The 20,775-nt window shown below is 43.1% G+C and overlaps 1 protein-coding gene across 2 annotated transcripts in view; it reads left to right on the top strand.

The window, feature by feature from the left end:
- The first annotated feature begins 3,854 nt into the window (after window positions 1-3,854).
- Window positions 3,855-20,775, top strand: part of si:dkey-103i16.6 (uncharacterized protein LOC557125 homolog) — a 29,057-nt gene continuing 12,136 nt past the window's right edge. For both annotated transcript variants that reach the window (XM_046348400.1, XM_046348408.1), the window contains exon 1: window positions 3,855-4,106. The gene's annotated coding sequence lies outside the window, so the exon portion shown is untranslated. The remainder of the gene's footprint in view (window positions 4,107-20,775) is intronic.

The following is a 20,775-nucleotide window of genomic DNA, read 5'->3' as shown; positions in this document are numbered from 1 at the left end:
GGTTTTGAAGTGTTTTTTCTCCAATTTATGCTTTGGCCAAAAACATGAATATACAACATTATATGGCAATGAGTTAACCAGTGGCGACCCGTCATTCAGGCAGAGCTCCCCCCAAAAATATATAAAATGTTGTATTCTTTTTTGATGTATGTTTTGCATGTTATTTTGGCATTAATACGTGTCACATATCAGTTTGCAAACATTGTAAAAAAAAAAAATTAAGCCACATTCAAACATGGTCTCTTTTTCGGTTTCTTGAGTGAGGAGTTTCAGCAGGGAGCCCAGTGTAGAACAACTGCACGGTGTCTCCAGTGCGTGTTCACAGCCCGGTGCGCTACAGTTCAGCTCCCCACATTGGACGGGCTAGAGTGGGCATCCAGCCAGGACGGATGGTGCCGGCTCAGTGCTCCTGGACTCCAGTGCGTCTCCGGTGCATCTGCACAGCCCAGTGCGTCCTGTGCTAGTGCCCAACATTTGCTGGGCGAAAGTAACCATCCAGCCAGGACGGGTTGTGCCAGCTCTATGCTTGAGACCTCCAGTGCACCTCCACGACCCAGTGTATCTGCTGCCTGCTCCACGCACCAGGCTTCCAGTGCATCTCCCCAATCCGGTGAGACCTGTTCCGGTTCCACGTACCAGGCCTCCAGTATGTCTCCCCAGCCTGGTAAGCCCAGTGGCAGCTCCACGCACTAGGCTGCCAGTACGTCTCCTCAGGCCGGTGAGACCTGTTCCGGCTCCACGTACCAGGCCTCCAGTATGTCTCCCCAGCCTGGTAAGCCCCGTGGCAGCTCCACACACTAGGCTGCCAGTACGTCTCCTCAGGCCGGTGAGACCTGTTCCGGCTCCACGTAGGAAGCCTCCAGTGATGATCCATGGCCAGAAGCCTCCAGTGATGATCCATGGCACGAAGCCTCCAGTGATGATCCATGGCACAGAGCCTCCAGTGATGATCCATGGCACGGAGCCTGCAGTGAGGATCAATGGCACGAAGCCTCCAGCGTCGATCCGCAGGTTCCCCAATCCTGGGCCTGCGACGAGGGTCCCCGCACCAGGGGCGCCACCAAAGTGGGGGGAGCCAGAGGTGGAGTGGAGTCTGCATCCCGCACCGGAGCCGCCACCGAGGCAGATGCCCACCCGGACCCTCCCCTATAGTGTCAGGTTTGCGGCCAGAGTCCGCACCTTTGGGGTGGGGGGTTGGGGGGGTACTGTCACGCCCTGACTGTAGAAATCTTTTTATTCTCTATGTTTGGTTGGTCATGGTGTGACTCGGGTGGGAAACACTATGTTCTGTGTTTCTATGTTTTGGCCGGGTATGGTTCTCAATCAGAGACAGCTGTCTATCGTTGTCTCTGATTGGGAATCATTCTTAGGCAGCCTTTTTCCCTTTTGTATTTTGTGGGTAGTTGTATTTGTTAGTGGCCCGTATAGCCCTAGGAAGCTTCACGTTCGTTTTTGTTGTTTCTTGTTTTGTTGGCGACATTTATAATAAAGAAAAATGTACGCTCACCATGTTGCAACTTGGTCCGGTCATTTCCACGATGACGGCGATCGTGACAATGGGCTGCGTACCGCTGCAACGATCGCTAAGCTGCTCTGACAGCTGACGCTTAAAGTTAGTGAGGGTAATTTTAGGAAGAGAGGGTCCAGATTGTCTAGCCCAGCTGATTTGTAGGGATCCAGATTTTGCAGCTCTTTCAGAACATCAGCTGTCTGGATTTGGATGAAGAAGAAGCGGGGGGTGCCGAGCTGTTGGCCGGGGTTGGGGTTGCCAGGTGGAAAGCATGGCCAGCCGTAGAGAAATACTTATTGAAATTCTCAATTATCGTGGATTTATCAATGGTAACAGTGTTTCCTAGTCTCAGTCCAGTGGGCAGCTGGGAGGAGAAACTCTTATTCTTTACAGTGTCCCATGGACTTTACAGTGTCCCAAAACTTTTTGGAATTAGTGCTGCAGGTTGCAAATTTCTGTTTGAAAAAGCTAGCCTTTGCTTTCCTAACTGACTGTGTGAATTGGTTCCTGACTTCCCTGAAAAGTTGCATATTGCGGGAACTATTCGATGCTAGTGCAGTACGCCACAGGGTGTTTTTGTGCTGGTCAAGGGCAGTCAAGTCTGGAGTGAACCAATCTGTTCCTAGTTCTACATTTTTTTGAAAGGGGCATGCCTATTTAAGATGGTGAGGAAAGTACTTCTAAAGAACATCCAGGCATCCTCTACTGACGGGATGAGGTCAATATCCTTCCAGGATACCCGGGCCAGGTCGATTACAAAGGCCTGCTCGCAAAAGTGTTTTAGGGAGCATTTGACAGTGATGAGGGGTGGTCGTAACGGACGCAGGCAATGAGAGAGTGATCGCTGACATCCTGGTTGAAAACAGCAGAGGTGTATTTAGAGGGCAAGTTGGTCAGGATGATATCTAAGATGGTGCACATGTTTACGGATTTGAGATTGTACCTGGTAGGTTCTTTGATAGTTTGTGTGAGATTGAGGGCATCTAGTTTAGATTGTAGGGCGGCCGGGGTGTTAAGTATATCCCAATTTAGGTCACCTAGCAGTATGAACTCTGACGATAGATGGGGGGGCAATCAATTCACATATGGTGTGCTGCTTTCTGTGGTGTTGGGACAGCCAGTGGAAAATAACAAGTGTAGGGGTTGGTAATGTTCTCTAGTTGCGCCGTGATTGGTTCAGTGTTTTGTCACTCATGGTGAAACTCATGGTCACCGTAAAATCTACAGGGAGAACTCGAAAATTCAAGCCCCTTGTGTGCTGTCATAGATTTACATTAAAAGTGCCCATCCAAGAAGGCTCAAGTTCATTGGCCATAGATAAAATGACATCAAATAACATTATACCTGCCGTAGCTACTTTCAAAATCTTAGCTAGCAAGCTGGACAAACAGTCATCACCATGAATCAAGTCGGCAATCTACTGGCAAATCCTTTTCAATCAAGACAGTAATACTAAGAGTATGTTGTGTAGTAAACTGTTAGTAGCCCATGTGCCTCACCCTAATAATTTGGTCCTTTTCCCCCTTATAGTTTAGCCTACTGTTCTGACCTGGTGGTGCACAGCCTATAGCCTGTTTTAGACAAATGTAGTCATTGAATATTTTAAGAGCTTTCATTGTCTGCTTATATGCCCCCTTCATTTATCCTACAGTTCTGACATTGTGTACAAGGACAACACTGTACATTTCAAAAGTGCGGAACAAATAGTTATATTGACTACGTCTGTTTTTCCTCACTCATTAATGTCTTAATCGAAATTACGGATAGCCTCTTAGTCTCATCATTCTCTTATGCCATAGTTTGTACATTTCAATTGTAAGTAAAAAAAACACATTTGTTTAAAAAGGCAATAAATGAGGCTGAATTAACTGTTTTTGCTGCCAGCCACGGCGCCGCTGATAGCCAGGTGTGACCGTGTTAAGGATTCACTCCATGGTGCTGAAAAGAAAGCCCTGCTGTTGGGACAGCTTTATGTAGGCCCTAACAGTTTATGGGCACCGTTTGTCACCTTTATAGTGCAATGAATGTATTGTTTAGTGTTGTGGCTTTGCTGGCATGTATATAAAAAATTTGAGTTTGCCCCAACAAGATTGACATGCTAAAATAGCAGGATAGTAACTTTTAAAAGTGAGATTTTCATTGGACAGTTACACGAACACATTTATAAATGCCTAGGCCTTATTCAAAATATACCATGTTTTTGTACTCAAATGCAAGTAGGCCCACTGTATAATAAATAAAACATCGAAAAGTCTATGCCGTGTCTAAATTTCAGAATTTTGGCGGGAGAGGGCAAACCATTTCAAATCGCATATGCACAGAGAATGATTTTCCCGCACTGAAAGCTGGAAGTGACGTACTTCCTTCGCGGTAAATGGTGCTGCATGCGACAGATGCCAGCGGAGAAATACAGCAACACAGAAGTCTAAACAGGTGCAATTCAAACTTTCTTCGGAGCTGGCCAAGTAGAAGTTGTCACTATGTTGCACGCGTCACAGTCTGCATGTTGATGTCGAACATCGCTTGTTGCGCAACATCTTCAACGCGCGCCTTCCACCCCATCAGCTTTCTAAAGTTCCGCCCTCTGGAAAGACAGGTAATTTTACATGTTTATCGAACATTGCCTTCAGTTTGCGTGTTGATAAAATCATAAAAATTTGCGTACTTCGTAACTTAACTTGCATGATTTTGTGCAAGATAAGGAATAACGCTAGTCTCTTACAAAAGCATTGACATCAGAGCCTACAATCCTTGAAAGCCAAAATGTTGTATTCGACATCTATTCTATTTAACTAGCCTGTGTTTGTTCAGTGTTTTGATAACCGCAGCCATACTCTTGACCTGGTTACCAACGCACTTTCTATTGACATATCCTCCTGAATTGTTGTTACTTTCTGATCTGTGCATTTTTACTATTTTGTTGCCCAACGCGTTATTAAGAAACGCTATCTTACCTCTGAAGCTGCTACAGATTTGATTGTGTATGAACAATACTCCACCACCTAGTCTGCCTTCCTCTTGTGAGGATTTAGTTGATGACTAATAACAAATTAAGCGCAACCATTAATGCCATAGCTCCAGTAAAGTTGAAAAGGCCACAACCAAACGGAGAGCCCCTTGGATGAGTGAGGAAACTAGTCAATTAAAGATACATTTCAGAAAGCTAGCAGAAGCAGAGAGTCGAAGTTGGTAGGGCCATTATGATATTCTGAGAGAAACTTGGCATATATAACAAGGCAATTAGAAATGACAGACTGGCTCATTTTTCTAACATAATCACTATCAATCTGAATAATTTGAGTGTGCTCTTCTCGACCATTGATGGCTTGATAAATCCTACCCCTGCAAGCCTATGGGAACTTTCCTCCACATCTAAATGTGATGGGTTGGCAGCATATTTTAGAGAGAACCAACATTTGGCTAGGTATCAGTCAAGCAAGACCGGATGAGAAGTTTAATATGTGCTCTAGCCTACCACGCAAAGGCACTATGGATTTATTTTCCCTGGTTTACACAGACATGCTCAGGAAAGTGATATCACAATTTAAGCCTTCTACCTACCTACCTTCTCAATCCCACCACCTTCTTTAAAAAAGTTTAAATTGCATATCTGAAAAATTGTTACTCACTCCCTGTCCACAGGAACCTTCCCCACTGCACTAAAAACTGCTATGTTGAAACCCCTTCTGATGAAAAGTAATCTAGATTCTTTAGCTTTTAGCAATTTTTGGCCAATCTCCAGCCTTCCATTCTTAAGACAAATTCTGGATAAATTGGTTTTCAAACAGCTAAATTATTTTTTAAGTGCCAACTATATTTCTGAAATATTCCTATCTGTTTTTCATGCCCACCACAGCACAGAGACAGCCTTAGTTAATGTGGTAAATGATCTTAGAGCCAACACATGCCAAACTGCTCTCTGTCCTTTTAATCTTAGATTTAAGTGCTGCATTCAACACTGTTGACCATGATGTCCTTCTGGACAGGCTAGAAAGTGGGTTGTCATCTCCGGTCCAGTTTTAAATTGGTTTAGGACCTATTTAACTGGTCGAGAGTGGCGTTCCACAAGGTTCCATTTTAGCTCCACGGATAAATTATTAGACTGTGTTAGTGATTTAAATACTTGGATGGCTCACAACTTCTTCCAGCTAAATCAAGACAAGACCAAGGTACTTATTATTGGAGCCAAAGCACAGAGAGAGACTCTAGCCGCTCATTTTAATTCACGGGCAATAAAGATAAAACATCAGATAAAAAACCTAGGTGTAATTATTTATTCTGAACTCAATTTTGAATCGCACATTAGGAATGTCACCAAAATAGCTTTTTACCACCCGAGGAACATTGCCACGGTGCGGCCGTTTCTCTCTCAGGCTGATGCAAAGAGACCCATGCTTTTATTACAAGCAGGCTTGACTAATGTAATGCTCTCATGTCTGGTCTACCCAATAAAGCCATTGGTCAACTGCAAAACATACAGAATGCTGCAGCACGGGTACTGACCAAGACCAGGCTGCCTGTGAGTTTTAGAATTAATTTTAAGATTCTTCTATTGGTTTCTAAATGAATCTACAATTGTGTACCACAATGCATGTCAAACATGCTTTTAAGTTGTGTCCCCAGTATGTCCCTCATGTTCTCCGGAACTGCCTTTTAACTATCCCAAAGCCTAGGACCAAGAAGCATGGAGAGGCAGTCTTTAGTTACTATGCCCCCAGCCTTTGGAATAGCCTGCCAGAGATCCTGAGGGGGGATGAAACTGTGGACATATTTAAGAGATCTTAAAATACATATTTTTAGGTTTGTTTTTCCTTACAGTGCTTTTTAGTTATTCAGCTTGTCAGTCTTAGAAAGAAAAAAAAAAGTTTCTCGTTTATTTTTGTAGTAAGTGTTTCAGCATTTATGTTCATTATTTTTTAAACATTTTTTTTCCTGTAAAGAACATTGTTGGGTTCCATGTCTATAATGTACTGTCTAAATCTATTTTGATTTGATTTACGACACAACAATCACTTTATTATGTAATAATAATGATACATGGGACTTATAGCACTTTTCAATTATCCAAAGTCACTTAACAATATGTAGGTCTACCTTTATTCTAAATCACAATCAAAGTGATTGTTGTGTTATAAAGATACTTTTGGTCAAGTAGTATATGTGGACACCTTCTTGTCGAACATTTCATTTCAAAATCATGGGCATTAATATGGAGTTGGTCCCCCTCTTTGCAGCGATAACAGCCTCCACTCTTCTGGGAAGGCTTTCTACTAGATGTTGGAACATTGCTGCTGGGACTTGCTTCCATTCAGCCAGGAGAGCATTAGTGAGGTCGGGCACTGACGTTGGGCGATTACGCTCGGCTCGCAGTCTGTGTTACAATTTATCCCAAAGGTGTTCGATGGGGTTGAAGTCAGGGCTCTGTGCAGGCCAGTCAAGTTCTTCCATACCAATCTCGACAAACGATCTCCGTATGGACCTCGCTTTGTAGACAGGGGCATTGTCATACTGAAACAGGGAAAGGCCTTCCCCAAACTGCTACAAAGTTGGTAGCACAGAATTGTCGAGAATGTTATTGTATGATGTAGCATTAAGATTTCCCTTCACTGGAACTAAGGAGCCTAAACCATGAAAAACAGCCCCAGACCATTATTTCTCATCCACCAAACTTTACAGTTAGCACTATGCATTTGGCCAGGTAGCGTTCTCCTGGCATCCACCAAACCCAGATTTGTCTGTCGGACTGCCAGATGGTGAAGCGTGATTAGTCACTCCAGAGAACGTGTTCCCACTGCTCCAGAGTCCAATAGAGGCGAGCTTTACACCACTCTAGCCAACGCTTGGCATTGCACATGGCGATCTTATCTTTGTTTGAAGCTGCTCGGCCATGGAAACCCATTTCATGAAGCTCCTGATGAACAGTTATTGTGCTGACATTGCTTCCAGAGGCAGTTTGGAACTTGGTAGTGGGTGTTGCAACAGAGGACAGACGATTTTTATGTGCTTCAGCACTTTGTGGTCCCGTTCTGTGAGCTTGTGTGGCTTACCACTTTGTGGCTGGGTCATTGTTGCTCCTGACATTTCCACTTTACAATAACAGTACTTACAGTTCACTGGGGCAGCTCTAGCAGAGTATAAATTTGACGAACTGACTTGAACTGATCCTATGACGGTGCTACATTGAATGTCACTAAGCTCTTCAGTAAGGCCATTCTACTGTCATTGTTTGTCTATGGAGATTGCATGGCTGTGTGCTCGATTGTATAAACCTGTCAGCAACTGGTGTCGCTGAAATAGCCAAATCCACTAATTTGAAGGTGTGTCCATACTTTTCTCTCTCTCTCTCTGTGAGAGTGTGTGTGTGTAATTCCAAAAGAAACGCCATCTTGATTTAGAGTCAGGAATGAACTAATATAGTGTAAAACTCTACAGATCTGGGTGACCAGGCTAATAGTATTGGGAATCACTGGGAGGATTAGTGATAGCTAGCCCAAGATGTACTCTTAAGGAGCCTAATGTTACCATTACTCCTTAAGGTCCAAGGACCTTATGTTATTTTCAGAGGTAGACTGGCAGCCAAAACAGCCATATGCATTCTGCAATATGGACGGGAATAACAGTAACCTAATTTTATTGACAATATTTTACATAAAACATCTTGCTGTGCTGCTATTTTTTGTTTTCCACTGAGTTTATAGAAACTTTCTCTACATTCAGCCCCAGTCTAATTTTGAGGAGCGTTTTTTAAAACATGCATCCAATCCCCTTGATCCCTTACATAATAGATGTATTTTATATAGTGCTTTTCATACAGAATCTTTTGCTTTTAAAAAACAAACAAAACATATGAATGAAGCTGGCAGTTCATGGGAGATGGTTTTCCACAGCCAGATAAAATGACAGCAATAATACTAATGTACAGCAGTGGAGGCTGCTGAGGGGATGACGGCTCATAATAATGTCTGGAACGGAGCGAACGGAATGGCATCAATCACATGGAAACGATGTGTTTTGTATTTGATACCATTCCACTCATTCCTCTCCAGCCGTTACCAGGAGCCTGTCCACACCAATTAAGGTGCCACCATCCTCCTGTCATGTAAACTCGTCAAAAAAATAAACGTCCTCTCACTGTCAACTGTGTTTATGTTCAGCAAACTTAACATGTGTAAATATTTGTATGAACATTACAAGATTCAACAACTGAGACATAATCTGAACAAGTTCCACAGACATGTGAGTAACAGAAATGGAATAATGTGTCCCTGACAAAGGGGAGGGGGGGTCAAAATCAGAATTAACAGTCAGTATCTGGTGTGGCCACCAGCTGCATTAAGTACTGCAGTGCATCACCTCCTCATGGACTGCACCAGATTTGCCAGTTCTTGCTGTGAGATGTTACCCCACTCTTCCACCAAGGCACCTGCAAGTTCCCCAGACATTTCTGGGGCGAATGGCCTTAGCCCTCACCCTCCAATCCAACAGGTCCCAAACATGCTCAATTTGGATTGAGATCCGGGCTCTTCGCTGGCCATGGCAGAACACTGACATTCCTGTCTTGCAGGAAATCACGCACAGAACGAGAAGTATGGCTAGTGGCATTGTCATGCTGGAGGGTCATTTCAGGATGAGCCTGCAGGAAGTGTACCACATGAGGGAGGAGGATGTCTTCCCTGTAACGCACAGCGTTGAGATTGCCTGCAATGACAACAAGCTCAGTCCGATGATGCTGTGACACACCGCCTCAGACCATGACGGACCCTCCACCTCCAAATCGATCCAGCTCCAGAGTACAGGCCTCTGTGTAATGCTTATTCCTTCGACGATAAACGCAAATCCGACCATCAACCCTGGTGAGACACAACCGCGACTCATCAGTGAAGAGCACTTTTTGTCAGTCCTGTCTGGTCCAGTGACGGTGGGTTTGTGCCCATAGGTGTTGGTAAAATTATGATTAAATGACTGAACAAATCATTTTAAATGGAACTGTAAACTTATACTCTGTTTTATTATATCTGATTAACAATATGAGTTCATACGATGTGATTGTGTGACACAGACAAGACAAGTTAGAATGAACTTTTCACCTCACTTTGTCCCTGTCGAGAGGGGTTTCTGTTAATTAATGAAAGGACGTCATGTTTTGTATATAAACTGTTGCTCGTGGTGAAGTGGCAACGCGCTCCGAGAAAAAATGATGTTACCTATTATTGAAAAGACTGGTCTCTGTCTATTTTATGCAAACAAGAATCTTACAAATTCTCACGTTGTTGCCGGTGATGTCTGGTGAGAACAGGCCTACAAGCCCTCTGTCCTCAAAAGGCTGGACTGTCTGACCACTGCTGGAAGGATTATGCGTTCCTGGTGTAAATCGGGCAGTTGTTGTTGCCATCCTGTACCTGTCCCGCAGGTGTGATGTTCGGATGTACCGATCCTGTGCAGGTGTTGTTACACGTGGTCTGCCACTGCGAGGACGATCAGCTGTCCAGCCTGTCTCCCTGTAGCGCTGTCTCAGGCGTCTCACAGTACGGGCATTGCAATTTATTGCCCTGGCTACATCTGTATGTCTCCTTGCAGCATGCCTACGGCACGTTCACACAGATGAGCAGGGACCCTGGGCATCTTTCTTTTTGGTGTTTTTCAGAGTCAGTAGAAAGGCCTCTTTAGTGTCCTATGTTTTCATAACTGTGACCTTAATTGCCTACCGTCTAACAGACTGTTAGTGTCGACTGTTCCACAGGTGCATGTTCATTACTTGTTTATGGTTCATTGAACAAGCATGGGAAACAGTGTTTAAACCCTTTACAATGAAGATCTGTGAAGTTATTTTTACTAATTATCTTTGAAAGACAGGGTCCTGAAAAAGGGACCTTTCTTTTTTTTGCTGAGTTTACATCTGCACTAGCCATCTTCATACTCAATATCTACAACTTCACCTGTAAAATCTTAGGAAGCCAGTAGATGGCAGTGCAGCCTAAGAGCCCAGCCTCTGTTATCAGCTACGGGCTTATTCGACAGTGCAGGCATCAGCCTAATGACTGATATACAAACCACTTTGCATCATAAATAACAACTCATTGGGAGAGGCGAACGTCGAGAGCCATGCATCCTCTGAAACACGTCCCTTCCAAGTGCTTCTTGACACACTGCTCGCTTAACCCAGAAGCCAGCCGCACCAATTTCAGTTTATGACAAAACAAGCAGTTTAGAGAATCATTGAACCATCTAAACCTCTGTGAAATAACTTTTCAATCACCAGCAATGTTGTATTTCCAGATGTTTGAACGGGAAGCATAGACATAGAGCACATAGACCATATCTATCGCTTCTTATATTTGCCTTTGTGACTGATCTTTAGCTCACATTTCTATGTGAATTGGTCGGGTCGCCTAAAAAGTTACACATTTCAACTTTTAAAGCTTTTTTTATACATTTTTTAATTTGCATGTTTAGCTCATATAATATTTTAAAGTATGCATTAACCTCTATGGGATTGGTGCCCCCGCCATGGGACAACTGAGCTAATGTGATTAGCATGACTATTGTTTGTGGAGAGTGCACAGTTATGTACTTAAAAATTGATCAATAAACCAATTTGGTACATTTGGGCAGACTTGATACAACATTTTGACCAGTAATGGTTTATTGGATCAATCACGGCAGAGTTGCAAAGGAATAGCCATATCTCAGACTGGCCAATAAAAACAAAATCTTAAGATGGGCAAAAGAACACAGACACTGGACAGAGGAACTCTGCCTAGAAGGCCAGCATCCCGGAGTCGCCTCTTCACTGTTGACGTTGAGACTGGTGTTTTGCAGGTACTATTTAATGAACCTGCCAGTTGAGGACTTGAGGTGCCTGTTTCTCAAACTAGACACACAAATGTACTTGTCCTCTTGCTCAGTTGTGCACCGGGGCCTCCCAATCCTCTTTCTATTCTGGTTAGGGCCAGTTTGCACTGTTCTGTGAAGGAAGTAGTACACAGCGTTGCACGAGATCTTCAGTTTCTTGGCAGTTTCTTGCATGGAATAGCTTTAATTTCTCAGAACAAGAATAGACGGAGTTTCATAGGAAAGTGCTTAATTCTCAAGTACCCAATTTTCATACTTGAGTAAAAGTAAAGATACTTTAATAGGAAATTACTCAAAAGTGAAATTCACCCAGTAAAATACTACTTGAGTAAAAATGTAAAAGTATTTGGTTTTAAGTATTGAAAGTAAAAGTATAAATAATTTCAAATTCCTTATATTAAGCAGACCAGATGGCACAATTGTTAATGCTTTTCTAATTTTCAGATAGTCAGGGGCACACTCTAATCCTCAGACATCATTCAGAAACATAGCATTTTGTATTTAGTGATTCTGCCAGATCAGAGGTAGTAGAGATGACCTGGGACTTTCTCTTGATAAGTGTGTGAATTGGACCATTTCTGTCTTGCTAAACATTAAAAATGAGTACTTTTGGGTGTCAGGGAAAATGTATTGAGTCAAATTTTCTTTAAGAATGTAGTACAGTAAAAGTAGTCAAAAATATAAATACAGTACAGATACCCCAAAAAACTGCCACTGCCATCTGGCCTGTCTCCCCCTGTCTGGTACAGGTACTCCTGCTGTGCACTCCCCTCTCTCCTGAGCTTTCACTTGCCTCCAGCACACATGCAGTGTTGGGCGAGTGACTGAACTTAGAATGGCTAGCCCCAAGTTGTTATTTTTCTCTTGTGCTTTATGCTATTTGCCTCATGACTCCTGTGGGCTTTGTTAACTATGAATTTGCTTATTTACCCAACTGTGTGACAGACTGTTTGTTCCCATACTCGGAACTCTGACTCACTATTGGTTACACGGAATCTTGGTCTCCCAAACTATTCTAACCACCTCTCGCCGGCTTTGTATTCATGCTACCTGATGGAATTGCTGTACAATATGATCTTGTTGCCATCGAATGCACATTAAAATGTTATAAATCAACACTGCAAAGCTCCCCCTGTCTTCTGCCATGCCCTGATTGTATTACTGCTGATTATATCTGGAAATGTGCATGTACACCTTTGCTCATCTACTGTTGCTAGCCCCAATTCTGATTTGAGTTCTCATATTTGGGGTGGCAGGTAGCCTAGTGGTTAGAGAGTTGGACTAGTAACCGAAAGGTTGCAAGATCGAATCCCTGAGCTGACAAGGTAAAAATCTGTCATTCTGCCTCTGAACAAGGCAGTTAACCCAGTGTTCCTAGGCCGTCGTTGAAAATAAGAATTTGTACTTAACTGACTTGCCTAGTTAAATAAAGGTAAAAATAATTTTCAAAAAAGAATAAAATCTGTTTCACTGATTTCTGCTCGCATAAAAGCCTGTGTTTTCTGCATGTTAACACTAGAAGCTTATTACCTAAAATGGATCAATTGAAAGTGTGGGTTCACAGATCCAATCCAGATGTTTTGGTCATTACTGAGATGTGGTTAAGAAAGAGTGTTTTGAACACCTGATTATAACCTTTTTAGGCAAGACTGATCTTCCAAAGGTGGTGGAGTGGCAATCTTTACCAATGAACACCTTCAGTGCTCGGTTGTCTCCACCAAGTCTGTTCCCAAACAATTTGATTTGCTGGTTTTACGCATTGAATTTTCAAGTAACTCTTTGTTGACTGCTGGGTGTTATCGGCCACCTTCAGCAGCGGCCTGTACCTTTATATGCCCTAAGCTCTCTCCTGGCCCCTTATACGAAGTCTGAATTTGGCCTGCTAGGTGACTTAAACTGGCACATGCATAAACCACCTGACCAAGTCCTAAAGCAATTAGACTCCCTAAATCTTTCTCAGATTATTACCAATCCCACAAGACGCCCAGAAAAAGCTACTCTTCTTGATGTTATCCTTACAAATAATCTTGATAGTCTGGTGTTTTCTGTAATGACCTTAGTGATCACTGTTTTACAACCTGTCCTGTTTTGTCATAGATGCTTGCTAAAAAACTTTAATGACCTGGCCTCTGGAAATTGGTATAGAATCAGCTTGATCCTCTGTTGAAGACACTTGGATCTTCTTTTTTGATATTTTCAGTGGTATTGTTAACAAATATGCGACAATAAAGAAAATGATAATTAAAAACCGGTTCAGTCCCTGGTTCGACCGGGATCGGGCAGTTACTCCACCTCAAGAATGGCATTTGGCAAATCACTAGGCCATATGCATACTCGGGCTGACTGGTTCTTGTTCAGGCAAATTGGAAATAAGTGCACTCAGGCTATACTGAAGGTCAAAATTAGTTACTTTAAGGAGCAGTTCTCTCTCTGTGGGTCTAACCCCAAGAAGTTCTGAAAAACGGTTAAAGACCTGGAGAATAAACCCTCCTACTCACAGCTACCCATGTCCCTTAATGTTGACAATGTGGTTGTTACTGACTAGGAGCACATGGCTGAGCTTTAATCACCACATAATTAAGTCAACATTCCTATTTGACTCTGCCTTGCCCGTCCAACATTTCCTCATCTCCCACCCCTTCTAATGTTACTATCCCCGATGCTCCTCCCTATTTTCCCCTGCCAGGCTACAAAGTTTCTCCCTGCAGGTGGTCACTGAGTCTGAAGTGCTAAAGAAGCTCCTTAAACTTGACCCACGTAAAACTTGATCCGTTCTTCGTTAAGGTTGCTGCCCCTGTCATCGCTAAACCTATCTCTGACTTTTTTAACCTGTCTCTCCTCTCTGGGGAAGTTCCCATTGCTTGGAAGGCAGCCACAGTGCGTCCTTTTATTTAAAGGGGGAGATCAAGCTGATCCTAACTGTTACAGGCCCATTTCTATTTTGCCCTATTTATCAAAAGTGTTGGAAAAACTTGTCAATAATCAACTGACTGGCATTCTTGGCGTCTATAGTATGCAATCTGTTTTCCGCTCAGGTTACAGATGTGTCACTGCAACTTTAAAGGTCCTCAGTGATGTCACCATTGCCCTTGGTTCTAAGCAATGTTGTGCTGCTATTTTTATTGACTTGGCCAAAGCTTTTGATATTGTAGACCATTCCATTCTTGTGGGCCGGCTAATGAGTATTGGTGTCTCTGAGGGGTCTTTGGCCTGGTTTGCTAACTACCTCTGAGAGTGTAGTGTATAAAGTCAGAACTTCTGCTGTCTCAGCCACTGCCTGTCACCAAAGGAGTACCCCAAGGCTCGATCCTGTCCCATGCTCTTCTCAATTCACATCAACAACATAGCTCAAGCATTACACGGAACCCAAACCGGCTGCGCGCTTTCGCCATTGTGCACTATCGTGCATAAATGTGTTTTGTCCCCCCACACCAAACGCGATCATGACACGCAGCTTAAAATATCAAAACAAACTCTGAACCAATGACATTCCTTTGGGGTCAGGTCGAAAAGCATTAAACATTTATGGAAATTTAGCTCGTTAGCTTGCACTTGCTAGCTAATTTGTCCTATTTAGCTAGCTTGCTGTTGCTAGCTAATTTGTCCTGGGATATAAACATTGAGTTGTTGTTTTACCTGAAATGCACAAGGTCTTCTACTCCGACAATTAATCCACACATAAAACAGCCAACCGAATCGTTTCTAGTCATCTCTCCTCCTTCCAGGCTTTTTCATCTTTGAACTTATGGGGATCGGCATCTACACTTTCATAGTATTACCACGACAACCGGCAAAACAGTTAGTCTTTCAACCACCCATGTGGGGGTAACCAATGAGCAGATGGCATGTGGGTATCTGCTTCCATAAACCAATGAGGAGATGGGAGAGGCAGGACTTGCAGCGAGATCTTCGTCAGAAATAGAAAGGAGTTTTATTTTAGCCCTTGACATCGCAGATGCTCGTTGGTGCGCACAATAATTTAATAACATGGATTTCTACATTTAATTTGCGACGCACGTGACGTGTCCAGTCAGCATGTTAGGAAGCTCTCTCATCCATTTATATGCAGATGATAGTCTTATACTCAGCTGGCCCCTCGCCGGATCTTGTGTTAAATGCTCTACAACAAAGCTTTCTTAGTATCCAACAAGCTTTCTCTGCCCATAACCTTGTTCTGAACACCTCCAAAACAAAGGTTATGTGGTTTGTTAAGAAGAAAGCCCCTCTCCCCACCGGTGTGATTACTACTTCTGAGGGTTTAGGGCTTGAGGTAGTCACCTCATACAAGTACTTGGGAGTATGGCTAGATGGTGGGATTCTGGCTCCCGAGTGGCACAGCGGTCTAAGGCACTGCATCTCAGTGCAAGATGCATCACTACAGACCCTGGTTCGATTCCAGGCTGTATCAGAACCGGCTGTGATTGGGAGTCCCATAGGGTGGTGCACAATTGGCCCACCATTGTCCGGGTTAGGGTTTGGCTGGGGTAGGCTGTCATTGTAAATACAAATTTGTTCTTAACTGGCATGCCTGGTTAAATTTAAGGTTGAATAAAAAAAAACATTTTTGAAAAATAGTACACTGTCCTTCTTCCAGCACATATCAAAGCTGCAGGCGAAGGTTACATCTAGATTTGATTTCCTCTAATCGCTCCTCTTTCACCCCAGCTGCCAAACTAACCCTGACTCAGATGACCATCCTATCCATGCTAGACTACGGAGACGTAATTTATAGATCGGCAGGTAAAGGTGCTCTCAAGCAGCTAGATGTTCTTTACCATTCGGCCATCAGATTCCCACCAATGCTCCTTATAGGACACATCACTGCACTCTACTACTCTGTAAACTGGTCATCTCTGTATTCCCGTCACAAGACCCACTGGTTGATACTTATTTAGAAAACCCTCTTAGAATTTGTTCTTAACTAACTTGCCTAGTTAAATTAAATAAAAAAATAGTGTATATTTAAGTCATTAGTAGTATCCAGTAGCCTATGGCGTGTAGCTAGTGAGATTTAGATTTGGTGGTTGAATAATTCATGTAGTAGTTTGAGCATTTAAAAAAAAGATTTGACCATATTGAGATGAGCCTAAACAGATGACCAATGACAATTTTACTTAATCTTACACTTTGAACCTCCATTTCCTCTGTCCAATCTCATTAAGTTTTGAGTGTTGCCTACATTTTACTGCTCTCTTCTGTCATTTAACTACAGAGGCAGAAAATGCATGCTTTGAATAATTCTGCTGGCAGTACTTCATTAGAAAAAGTAACTGGACAAGAGTCATTAATTGTAGTCATTTGTGTTGACTTGGAAATCACTCTACTAAGCAACAAGGCTCAACCCCCCCCCCCCGTCTCTCTCTCTCTCACTTGCTCTCTCTTTGAGCAAACAATATATACCCAACACAAATTAGTTGCTTTGTGCCAATTGAGAATCCAACAAAGATGCAACACTAAGTGAAATGTCATTAGTGCAGGGGTGGGGGGAAAGAACAGACACTTTTGCCTCTTCAGAAGTCTTCAAGAGGTCTCCATGGTGACTGAGCTGCCTGTCAATTCCAATCCTTGCCATTGAGGGGCAGCATTGATCGACAGGTGGACCAAGGGGAAAAGTAGAGTTTGGCAGCAAGCAGAGGGTTAATGCTTTTAAGTTAAACGTTTTACTGCCTGTCTCTTTGTCTCAGATTGTGTATCAGGCTGAGTAGCTGTTAAAACCCACCAGGATTTTGCATTGCTCACTCTCTCAGCAACTGTAGCCTTGAGGTTATTAAAGACACATCAGCTTCAAACGGTCCATGGTAGAACACAGTGTTCAGCTCCAGCATTGGTACTAGTTAGTGTGCCATTTCTTTTTCCACATAAGCCTAATTTTTCACTTGGGACCTCTTGCAGAGTAGCGGTTGAAGGCTATGTTGAGGTGTGTGTGTGTGGTGGGATTCTGTATGGATCTACAGGAGATGTTGGTCTCTCTCTGACTTGTAAAATGATTATAGAGCTGTGCTGTTTTGGAGGGGTGAGGCAGGGTAAGGGTGGTGAGCAGAGTTGAGAGACAGCTCTAATTAGATTACTGTAACCCCCATACGTGGGCCCACTTCACACCTGGTGGTCCTTGCACCCCATCCCAACGCTGAGGCAGGGCCAGTTCACTGGGGAGAGGATTTGGACTGCGGGACTGAGCTTTTGGTTGGGGAGAGGTGGGAGAGCTGCCCCAACTCAAAGGCCATGTCGAGGGGAGGGCTCTCAAATCCTCTCTAAATCTTTTGTCATTTATACAGGGATTTATTTGTCATTAAAGAACAATCATGGTATCAGAGCAGCATCAAGTAGCAAAATTGCATTTAAGAATATTTTTGATTTATTATAGAAATAAATACAAACCCTCTCTGGCCATTCATTGTTACACTGGGTATTGATATATTTTCCAAACTGGGGCTATATATTTGGTTACATCCACTGAATATGGTGAATTGGACATCACCAACTGCACTTGTGCTGCCAGTCAGGCCCATAGTAAACTAATTGCAATACATTTGTCAACACAAGTCGCTGAACGAAGATTCCCCCTCTCTTCTGTTGACTTAACTCTGTGTATTTCCCCCAGTAGCTAGCTACCGACAGCTCCTGTCAGGCTGCTCATTCCATTACTGAGAGACCGTTGCTAGCCTCCTCACCATGGTTTCCTCCAACCCCGGCGACCATGTTGGTTTTTGCCCTCCCCTTTGGAGTTAAGCCCCCATGTTCAGGCTTGTTAAGTCTCTCTTTAGCACAAGACAACTTTCTCCCCCCTCACTCACAATGGAGCTGACCTCTGGAGCACATATCAGCTGGACATTACCCTTCCACTGCAGCGGTTGTTTTCTGCTCTACTTTAGCATTTATTAGGTTGAAGTGGGAGGAGAAATAGGAGGAAGATCCTAAAAATTGTCAGACTCCAGCCACCCAAGTCATAGACTCTTCTGTCTGCTACCACACAGCAAGCAGTACCGGATAGCCAAGTCTGGGACCAAAACAGCTTCTTTAACAGCTTCTACCCCCAAGTCACATGATTGTGGAAAAGTGAATCAAATGGCTACCAGGACTATTTACATTGACCCCTGTATTTTATTTGTATTTATTCTTATGTTTTGCACTGACTCTCTTGCACAGGCTTGATGTTCACTCACTGGATTCTAACCACCCTGTCACACATACTACACTGACACTCCAACACGCACACATATTGATGACCCAAATGCTTATGCTACTCTCTATCTATGCATAGTCACTTTACCCCTACCTTTACCCCTACCTTTACCCCTACCTGTACAGTGCATTCGGAAAGTATTCAGACCCGTTGACTTTTCCCACATTTTGTTACGTTACAGCCTTATTCTAAAATGAGTTCAATTGTTTGTTTTCCTCATCAATCTACACACAATACCCCATAATGACAAATCCAAAACAAGTTTCTTAGGTTTTTTGCAAAAGTATATATATTTTTTTAAACATCACGTTTACAGTATGCAGACCCTTTGCTCAGTACTTTGTTGAAGCACTTTTTGGCAGTGATTTCAACTTCGAGACATCTTGGGTCTGACGCTACAAGCTTGGCACACCTGTGTTTGGGGACTTTCTCCCATTCTTCTCTGCAGATTCTCTCCGGTTGGACAGGGAGCATCACTGCACAGCTATATTCAGATCTCTCCAGAGATGTTAGATCGGGTTCAAGTCTGGGCTCTGGCTGGGCCACTCAAGGACATTCAGAGACTTGTCCCAAAACCACTCCTGCGTTGTCTTGACTGTGTGCTTAGGGTCATTGTCCTGTTGGAAGGTGAACCTTCACTCCCAGTCTAAAGCCGTGAGGGCTCTGGAGATTTTATCAAGGATCTCTCTGTACTTTGTTCCGTTCATCTTTCTCTCGATCCTGACTAGTCTCCCAGTCCCTGCTGCTGAAAAACATCCCCACAGCATGATGCTGTCACCACCATGCTTCACCACAGGGATGGTGCCAGGTTTCTTCCAGACGTGACGCTTGGCATTCTGGCCAAAGAGTTTTAAATCTTGGATTCATCAGACCCGAGAATCTCATTTCTCATAGTCTGAGAGTCCTTTAGGTGCCTTTTGGTAAACTCCAAGCGGGCTGTCAAGTGCCTTTTTTTTACTGAGGAGTGACTTCTGTCTGGTCACTCTACCATAAAGGCCTGATTGGTGGAGTGCTGCAGAGATGGTTATCCTTCTGGAAGGTTCTCTCATCTCTACAGAGGACATCTGGAGCTCTGTCGGAGTGACCATTGGGTTCTTGGTCACCTTCCTGACCATGGCTCTTCTCCCCCGATTGCTCAGTTTGGCTGGGTGGCCAGCACTAGGAAGAGTTTTGGTGATTCCAAACTTCTTCCATTTAAGAATGATGGAGGCCACTGCGTTCTTGGGAGCTTCAATGCTGCAGAAATGTTTTGGTACCCTTCCCCAGATCTGTGCCTCGACACAATCCTGTCTCAAAGCTCTACGGACAATTCCTTCGACCTCATGGCTTGATTTTTGCTCTGACATGCACTGTCATCTGTGGGACCTTTATACATACAGGTGTGTACCTTTCCAAATCACATCTCGACAATTGGATTTACCACAGGTGGACTCCAAGTTTTAGAAGCATCTCAAGGATGATCAATGGAAACAGGATGCACCTGAGCTCAATTTGGAGTCTCATAGCAAAGGATTTGAATACTTCTAACTTTATACAACTTTATTTTAAATATAAAGTTGCAAAACTTTCTGGGGTATTCTGTGTAGATTGAGGAAATGTTTTTATTTAATCCATAATAGAATAAGGCTGTAGCATAACAAAATGTGGAAAATATTACCTCCACTAACCCGTACACCTGCACATTGACTCTGTACCGGTACCCCTTGTATCTAGCCTTGTTATTGTGTTACTATTTTCCTTTAGTTTATTTAGCAACATTTTATTAATATTTTCTAACTCTGGATTGTTGGTTAAAGGCTCTCAAGTAAGCATTTCACGGTAAGGTTCTATTCGGCACATGTGACATACAGTTTGTTTTATTTGATTCATACTTAACTTCAGATTCAACCATTCTTAAACCCTTACACTCGTGGGAATTGGCCTATATGGATGGGGCTAAATGTAAATGTTTCTTACAGAAGAAATATGGAAACATGCATGAACATGGTAGCAATTAAAAGGGAACCGTTTTGATATTATTGGAAAATGATTAAAGGTTAGGACACAACAGTTCACCTGATACAAGATTGAATCCAAGCATTACACTGTTGATTTTATGTGCATTTGACATTTCATTGTACTTTTGCCACATTTGATGATGACAAAATCTGAAAATACTCATAACTCATAATACATTCAGTAACATAATATTATTGGACAATGTTTGGTAGGTCCATCAGAAGACAAACAA

The sequence above is a fragment of the Oncorhynchus gorbuscha genome, linkage group LG01, assembly GCF_021184085.1.
Source record: "Oncorhynchus gorbuscha isolate QuinsamMale2020 ecotype Even-year linkage group LG01, OgorEven_v1.0, whole genome shotgun sequence".
Lineage (NCBI taxonomy): Eukaryota > Metazoa > Chordata > Actinopteri > Salmoniformes > Salmonidae > Oncorhynchus > Oncorhynchus gorbuscha.
The sequence above is the reverse complement of the archived record's forward strand: the minus strand, read 5'-3'. Positions and strand labels throughout refer to the sequence as shown.